Source organism: Nyctibius grandis, chromosome 6 (genome assembly GCF_013368605.1).
Source record: "Nyctibius grandis isolate bNycGra1 chromosome 6, bNycGra1.pri, whole genome shotgun sequence".
NCBI lineage: Eukaryota > Metazoa > Chordata > Aves > Nyctibiiformes > Nyctibiidae > Nyctibius > Nyctibius grandis.
This window is the reverse complement of record NC_090663.1, coordinates 41,701,044-41,709,465: the sequence shown is the minus strand read 5'-3', so window position 1 is coordinate 41,709,465 and position 8,422 is coordinate 41,701,044.

The window sequence follows — 8,422 nt, the reverse complement described above, 5'->3', positions numbered from 1 at the left end:
TCTCCGGTGACAGCCTGACAAGGGGCCAATCCTACGGCGCAGGAACCGGACATGTCCCGCCTTTGGACCTGTGATTGGTGCGAACTGTTGACTGACGGCTCCCAGACACATGACTCTGCCGAAAAACTCTATAAAAGAGGCTGTATCACTTCAACACGTGGGACCCTCACCGCCATCTTCCAAGGAGGACATCGCTGGATCTCAGGGTGGTGAATATTTTCTTTTTCTTTCTCTTTCAACTGTTTTCTCTGTTTCTTTCTTCCTTTTACCTCTCTCTCTCTCTCTTTTCCTTGAATATTGAGTTGCCTCAGTGTTGGACCTAATAAAGTCAGAGCCAAGTTTGTTGATACCGTGCCTCGGTTGTGCTTTGTCTGAACTCAAGGATCACGAATCTTTAATATTTCGGGTCAGGATTTTTTGGGGGTGCTTTACCTACAGGCAGGTTAAGCATACCGGGTGTTCGCATTGAACCAGGCACGCCGCACGTGGGCTGCACTGGAATTATTTATAATTTTTGCGGGCCCTGCGCGCGGGCTGTCTGCATTGAACCAGGCACGCCACACGTGGGCTGCACTGGAATTACTAATTAGGCGTATCTCTCTCTTGGAAGAGGGATTGTCTGCACTTTATTTCTAGATTTGCTCCTTTTTGACTAATTAGGCGGGTCTCTCTCTCTCCCTCTCTCTCGGGGGGGGGGGGCGGATGGGGGGGGGGGGGGGGCGCTGTCTGCATTTTATTTCTAGATTTGCTTTGGAGGCGGACCTTAAATCCGGAACCCGACACTTTCCAAAGTTCAGTCACTACCTAGTATTGTAATACCACACATCTTCACCTAGGAACATGTGCTATGTCTCCTGTTACACTTAATCTTCACTAGAAAAATAGAATGTGCTTATTTTTAATCAGTCTAAACTAGTCTAATAGGACAAGGCTTTACAAATACAAAATAACTGCCTTTATATAAAAGCAGCCTTTCAGCAAATGCTTTTCTTAAAAACATGAACTCACTCCAAGTGGACCAGAACAGAGATATTTACTATTATAGTAGCACAACTTCTCAACATTGTTTTTTAATAAAATTGAATTCTCTAATTAAAAAAAAGTGACTGATTTTTTTTCCATAAATTACTCAGGATTACTATAAGTAGGTTAATCCAGTATCAGATGTTCAGAGTAGCAGCAACAAAATACAGGAAGTTCAAAATAAGGACAAAAGTTTTCAGAAAGTTACCTTCGAAACTTTTCTGTCTTTGTCAGAGGTATACAACAACTGAAAAGGAATTAGAAGTCAAAAAAAGTACATAATCACATTGGAAAAAGGTTTTCCTTTTTCAGTGGAAAAGTATTAAACATGTAGTCCTGATGCTGGCTACTAAAGGTTCTTGGATTCCCACAGAGACCAATACTGACAAAGATCAGGTGATCAAAGCAAGGTGTAACTGTTCTAAGTATCACTCTATAGCCTGACTTGGATCATTTGTACACAGCAATGCTGAATGAACCATAAGCATAAAAGAAATTCTATACTCTTGCCATAAAACTATTCAGGTACACAGATACTACAGTAACTACAGAACTTTCAGCTATTTCTGTTTTGCTAATTATAACTTGCTTTGATAAACTAGAACAGGAATTATGTAGTTATGGGTTAAAATAGACAAGAGGAAAGTAGTTATGGGGCAAAACAGAAGGTGAAATTCAGGCAGAGGGAAATAAAACCCTGAAACTAGTGCACAGAAGGAGGCAAAAAAAAAAAAAAAAGTGGTTTGGTTACTAACCTAAAACTTTATTTAGCAAATCCCAGCTCACTATGTGATGCTAGTTTGAATGTAATAAATTAGGTACTGCAGTACTGAACTCAGCCCGATAACAATAATCAACTGTGATTGAAACGACTTTTTTTTTTTTTCCTTCACTGCTCTACACTATCTAGGTTTGGGTGTTACCTAGTATACATTAATTTCAAATTCAGTTTGAAGCCTCTGATTCATTGCACAAGATGAATTAACTTTATTTTTAATTTATTGTTATATCAATATATGAAGCTCATGAAAAAATTCAAGCTCTTGAACTTTGTTACTTAAATCTCCAGAAGCCAGATAAAGCCTATCTTACATATATCCATTTAGCTGTATCTGTTGTAAAGTCTCTTCAAAATAACACAGTATGCAGGACTGACAGCTATGAAGGTAATAAATACTGGAAAAGGCCATTCTTGAGATAGCACTATTAATCAAGCCACACTCAGCTATTTTGTAAAAAATACTAGTCATTGTGTTAATTGCAAGGTTTCAGGTGACAATCAGCTAGCAGGCTCTGCTGATTGAGATGAATCTTTTAATGATAGCTTAGGTGATTATATTCAGTCTATATTTACAGATTGCTTAGGCTTCTTGATTGAAGAAATTACTGATGAGAAACTTGTAACTGAGGTTGGGATTGTTTCCTAGGAACAAGAATGACACTGGGCAGCAAACAAAATCTGCAGCGCTCAGCTTCTACTCCTATGGCAGTACTGCAGGCTCAGCCACCAACTGGCAGCAGGCTACAAGTCTGCTCGTGATGGGACCAGTCAAGAACCATTCATTCTAGCTGTTCAGTGCTAAAAGAGCTCAACTGCATCAACTTTGAAAATGAAAGGTACACCCAACTCCCACTGTATTTAAAATCAAGTGCATTTAAAATTTTTATCTTGCTTTATTGAAAGCAGCTAAGTTAGAGAATACTGTTCATATCCACTGAAAAGATTGTTTCCTAGATGTTGTAAATAGTAAAAAACTTTTGCATTGAAAGCAGCCAGTAAGGTCAACAGAAATGACCTGCAAACGTCCTTTATGTCCATTCACACGTGATTTTTGCCATGATGATAAGTATATTATAATAATTTATTCTAGAATTTCTTCATGGGCCTGCCAGCTGCACCTAACTCTCTTCTCTGACACTTGAACAATTCAAGCAATTTTTGTTTTTGTTTTTGTTTTTTTTTTGAATATTAGTTTCTTTTTGAACTGATAAGAGGTAAAACTATACTTTTTTTCTTGGAAAACTCCCCAAATAATGTTTGAGTTTAAGGTAGTCAAGATTCAGGAAAATAATTACTCAGATTGCAGAAGAAAACAAAACAATTCCCACTTATTCCCCGCAATAAGAATGAATGAATGTAGCTCTTAATTATAAAATACCACGAAGCATGTACATCTTGTGTGCTTGGCCATACGATTAACATACATGGCAATTACAATCTCTCACCTAGAACAGTGCGCAGCACATCCACTTTTCAGGCTGTAACACTGCTTTACCAGGTAGCTTACTCTGAAGCATCACATCTGAACACAGGTCCTGGTAACCCCTTTAGGTAAGGCTAAAGTAAACATTCTTGGATATAAGAAAGATTTACTGTTTGCTAATTGATTACTCAGATTACAATTGTATCTGTTAAATTGTTCTCCTATGGGTAGACCGCTAACATTGCCGGAACTTCATTAAAAACATTTAAATTTGTCAATAGTGTAAAAGGAAGGGATTTGTATTGTCCTCCACACATAGGGGATGGCAGGCCTGAAACTGTGATTGCATGAAGGGAAAGGGTGTGGCAATCTCATGTATTTGGTTTGAGAATAAAATCTACTCAATTGCATTTCATAGGTCCAAGAGAACGCCTAGCTTGTAACTGTGGTGCTTCAGCATGATAGGCATGCTGTTAGTCATTAAGTCATGTGCCTTTATAACATCCCTGGGAACAGACATTTACTACTATGGAAATTTAATAGATGGGAACTTAAGGAACCTCACTGATAGAAGATTCTTGATGTCAGAAATCTACATTTATTCTTTACTCACCAGAAAGTAGCCCTTAATGTCTTGTTAGTGAACTGCTCAGGAACTTCGCCCGTTTTCTGAGCTCTGCTGGTATTCAAGAAATGCTTACCAGATGCTTGGTACCCTGTACTACCTAACCAATACTGGTAGAGGAACAGACATATGTCAGGATGTGTATCCTCATGGAATCTTCTTCCTTTCTAGAGAAGCAGATCTTCATGTGGTATCTTCCTCGCCATCTCACGTTTCCTACTGAAACTGTTTCACCTTGTATAAATGGCTACTTATTATAGGAGAATAAGGAGGAAAAGATGCTTCGGCCTCAGTGCTCTAGGATAATCAAGCAGGTTACTATTTGAACATGGATTTTCATGTTTCACATATAATAGCACAGTCATCAGAACAAGCAAGTGCAACAAGCCACAGATGCACAAACTCACTCTAGCTATCTGCTGAGCAGCAGTGTGTCAACATCCTTGTTGGATCAGGCCCTGGGGTTAGAAGAGTAAGAGAATGACCAGAGCTTGAGGGCCTATTAGCTTCCTAGCATTAGGAGTTACTGGTTTTATTCATCACCACTAACAGAAACACATACAGGAGATGGGGGATACCTAGAAAGTTAGAAAGCAGCACCTGAGACAAAGTACTGAGGTCCCCATAAAGCTTAAAACATTCAGCTCCTGTATGTAAGTCCCTTTTGGATTTTCCCAAGAAAGGGCAACTTTTCTCTTTCTAAGGATGGAGCACTCTAATCTTTGCACACTGAGACAACTAAAGGCTTCAGCAGTTCTGTATTATTCAGTGATTTTGTTATTCACTGTGAGAAATGCTTTAGAGGCACTTAAATGAGATGGTCTATTATATGACCAGATTGCCTTAACTTCTAGTATGCATTTGAAATTCTTCCCAAATTCTAAGTCTGGAAAAATCAGAGCTACAAAGTAGAACATAATGGTTAAGTAGGACACTAACAGGCATGCTGTGAATAGCTTAAGACTGACCAAAGGTACACAAATAGCAATTATAAACGACAGTTAGAATATTTATCTGGCATTAGCAGTTACATTTGTCATAGTGAGGCACTACATTATTGTTACACAAGTACAACTTTATGCAAGATCAAACTTCTATTCTCAACTCTTGTCACAGTTTAAAGCTGGGCCGGCTATTAAACCTGTGGCAGACGCTCTCTGTTAACCCTCCCCCCCGTCCCCCACCCAAAGGGAAAGGGAAAAGGGAGAGAGACTTATGGGTTAGAAAGTTAAAACAGTTTTAATAAACTATAATAATGAAAAAAAAGTATAATAATAATAATAGAAATAATCAAATATATACAAATATATACAAAACCAAGACCGAGAGCTTGGAAATCCTCCTCAGGCAGAGTTGCTCCCCAAGCATGGGCAAAGGCGAAAATGCAGTAGCTCCCCCTGCCATCACACCTGCAGGCTTTTAACTGGAGAATTGGCAAAGCTGGTACCAATCAGTGGAAGACAGGAGGGCCCCTCCCTCCTGGGCCCCACCTCCAGGAAGCAGTGGGTTAGTGATAAATAGGAAAGTGAGAATGACATGTATGGGATGGAATACCTTGTTGGTCAATCTTGGGTCACCTGCCCTGTCTGCTCCTCCCTGCAGGTGCGAGCTCCCTTCGGCTCTTCACTCATAAGCAGTGAGGAATTTAGCAGTGACCTTGGTTTCTCTAAGACTAATTGGCCTGGTTTGGGCCAAACCAGGACATTCCACCCCTTACTCCATACCATTCACGTCATACTCAGATCACCACTACCTTTTCATTTTCAAATATATATACACATATCACTAGTTTATGATTCATCTCTATACAAAAAGTTCATTAAGTTCATTTGGTTCAGGATTGTGGGTTTCCATCTGGCTAGCAGTCTCTCAGCAGTCTCTCTGGCTAGCAGTCTCTCTTTTGTCATGGTTCGGGCCCACGGGTTGCAGGTTAAAGATGTCAGACTCGAGGAGGTTACTGGACGCCACTTGATAAAGAGGGTGTACAATCTGGCTGTAATCTGGAATATGCATTCTCCAGAAACCCACAACGCCTAAGAAGGCTTGTGTTTCCTTTTTGTTAGTTGGTGGGGACATAGCTGTTATTTTGCTGATCACCTCTATCGGGATCTGGCGACGCCCATCTTGCCATTTAATCCCTAAAAACTGGATCTCCCGGGCAGGTCTCTTGACCTTGCCTCTTTTTATGGCAAAACCAGCTTTCAGAAGAATTTGGATTATTTTCTCCCCTTTGTCAAAAACTTCTGCTGCTGTATCACCCCACACAATGATGTCATCAATATATTGCAAATGTTCTGGAGCTCCACCCTTTTCTAGTGCAGTCTGGATCAGTCCATGGCAAATAGTAGGACTGTGTTTCCACCCCTGGGGCAGTCGATTCCAGGTGTACTGGATACCTCTCCAGGTAAAAGCAAACTGTGGCCTGCACTTTGGTGCCAAAGGAATAGAGAAAAATGCATTAGCAATGTCTATGGTGGCGTACCACTTGGCTGCCTTTGACTCCAGTTCGTATTGAAGTTCTAGCATGTCTGGCACAGCAGCACTCAGCGGTGGCGTAACTTCATTTAGGCCACGATAGTCCACAGTTAATCTCCATTCTCCATCAGACTCTTGCACTGGCCATATAGGACTATTAAAGGGTGAGCGAGTCTTGCCAATCACTCCTTGATTTTCTAATTGTCTAATCAGTTTATGAATGGGGATCAGGGAGTCTCAATTGGTGCGATATTGTCGTCGGTGCACCGTGGTAGTAGCAATTGGCACCTGTTCTTCTTCAACCTTCAGCAACCCCACAATAGAAGGATCTTCTGAGAGGCCAGGCAAGGTAGACAGCTGTTTAATGTCCTCAGTCTCTACAGCTGCTATACCAAAGGCCCATCTATACCCTTTTGGGTCCTTAAAATACCCTCTCTTGAGGTAGTCTATGCCAAGGATGCACGGAGCATCTGGGCCAGTCACAATGGGGTGCTTTTTCCATTCATTTTTAGTTAGGCTCACTTCGGCCTCCAATACAGATAACACTTGAGATCCTCCTGTTACTCCTGAAATACTGATAGGTTCTGCCCCTTTATGATCCGATGGCAATAGGGTGCACTGTGCACCAGTGTCTATCAGGGCTCGATACCTTTGTGGTTTTGATATGTCAGGCCATCAAATCCACACAGTCCAATAAACTCGGTTGTCCATCTCCTCCACCTGGCTGGAGGCAGGGCTCCCCTAATTAAGAAATGGATTCATGCTGCTCACAGGGACTGGACCTTCATTTCTCCTATTCACACTTGGGAAAAAGGGATTTGAGGCCCATCTACCCTGACTGGGGTCCTGCTCACTGGTAACTGGAGCAGCCATCCTTCTAGAAAAATTCTCTCTGGTATTTCTTTTAGCTTGCAACTCACGTACTCGTGCCTGTAGGGTACTGGTAGGTTGTCCATGCCATCTGCTCATGTCCTCCCCATAACCACGCAGGGCAAACCACAGGATACCTCGTGACGTGTTCCATTTCCTTTGAGCTGGTCCTGTAGGAGAGCGTTTTCTCCTAACGGCTGCAACGCGCGCCTGTGTAGGTAGAGAGTCAAGTTTATTCTCGATCATGGACAGTTTGTCTGACAGTTGTTTAAATGAGTCCTTGTTTTCCTTAGTCAGTTTTTCCACAGCCGAGATGCGTGCCTGCAGTGGGGAAGAAATACTATCTTCATACTGTCGCATACAGTTAGCCATTTCGCCCACAGTAGAACGTGCCATATCATCTTCTCCCCATACTAATATTGACAATGTATGGGTATATGTCGGTGGAGCATTCTTTACGACCTTCCGGAACATGGATTTCAAGGCCCAGAATAGTGTTCCGGGCAGTGGCATGGGGCACAGAGTATGTTTCCAACCATCCGGTGGTCGCCTCCACCATGGTAAGCACATAGCGTTTACCCTGGCGGGTTTGAGGGAGTGTGATATAGTCAATTTGCCAGGCCTCCCCATATTTATATTTCAACCACCGTCCCCCATACCACAAAGGTTTTAACCGTTTGGCTTGCTTAATTGCGGCGCATGTTTCACAATCATGGATAACCTGTGCAATAGAGTCCATGGTTAAGTCCACCCCTCGGTCACGAGCCCATCTGTATGTTGCATCTCTCCCTTGATGACCTGAAGTGTCATGAGCCCACCGAGCTAAAAATAGTTCACCTTTATGTTCCCAGTCCAAATCTATTTGGAACACTTTAGCAGCTTGATCCGCTTGTTGGTTGTTTCGATGTTCCTCAGTTGCCCGACTTTTAGGTACGTGAGCATCTACATGACGTACCTTCACGACTAGTTTCTCTAGCTGAGCAGCAATATCTTGCCACAATTCAGCAGCCCAAATAGGTTTACCTTTGTGCCGCCAGTTGCTTCGCTTCCACTGCTTTAACCACCCCCACAAGGCATTTGCTACCATCCATGAGTCAGTATAAAGATACAGCCTTGGCCACTTTTCTCGTTCAGCAATGTCTAAAGCCAGCTGGATGGCTTTTACCTCTGCGAATTGACTTGATTCACCTTGTCCTTCTGTGGCTTCTGTGACTCGTCGTATGGG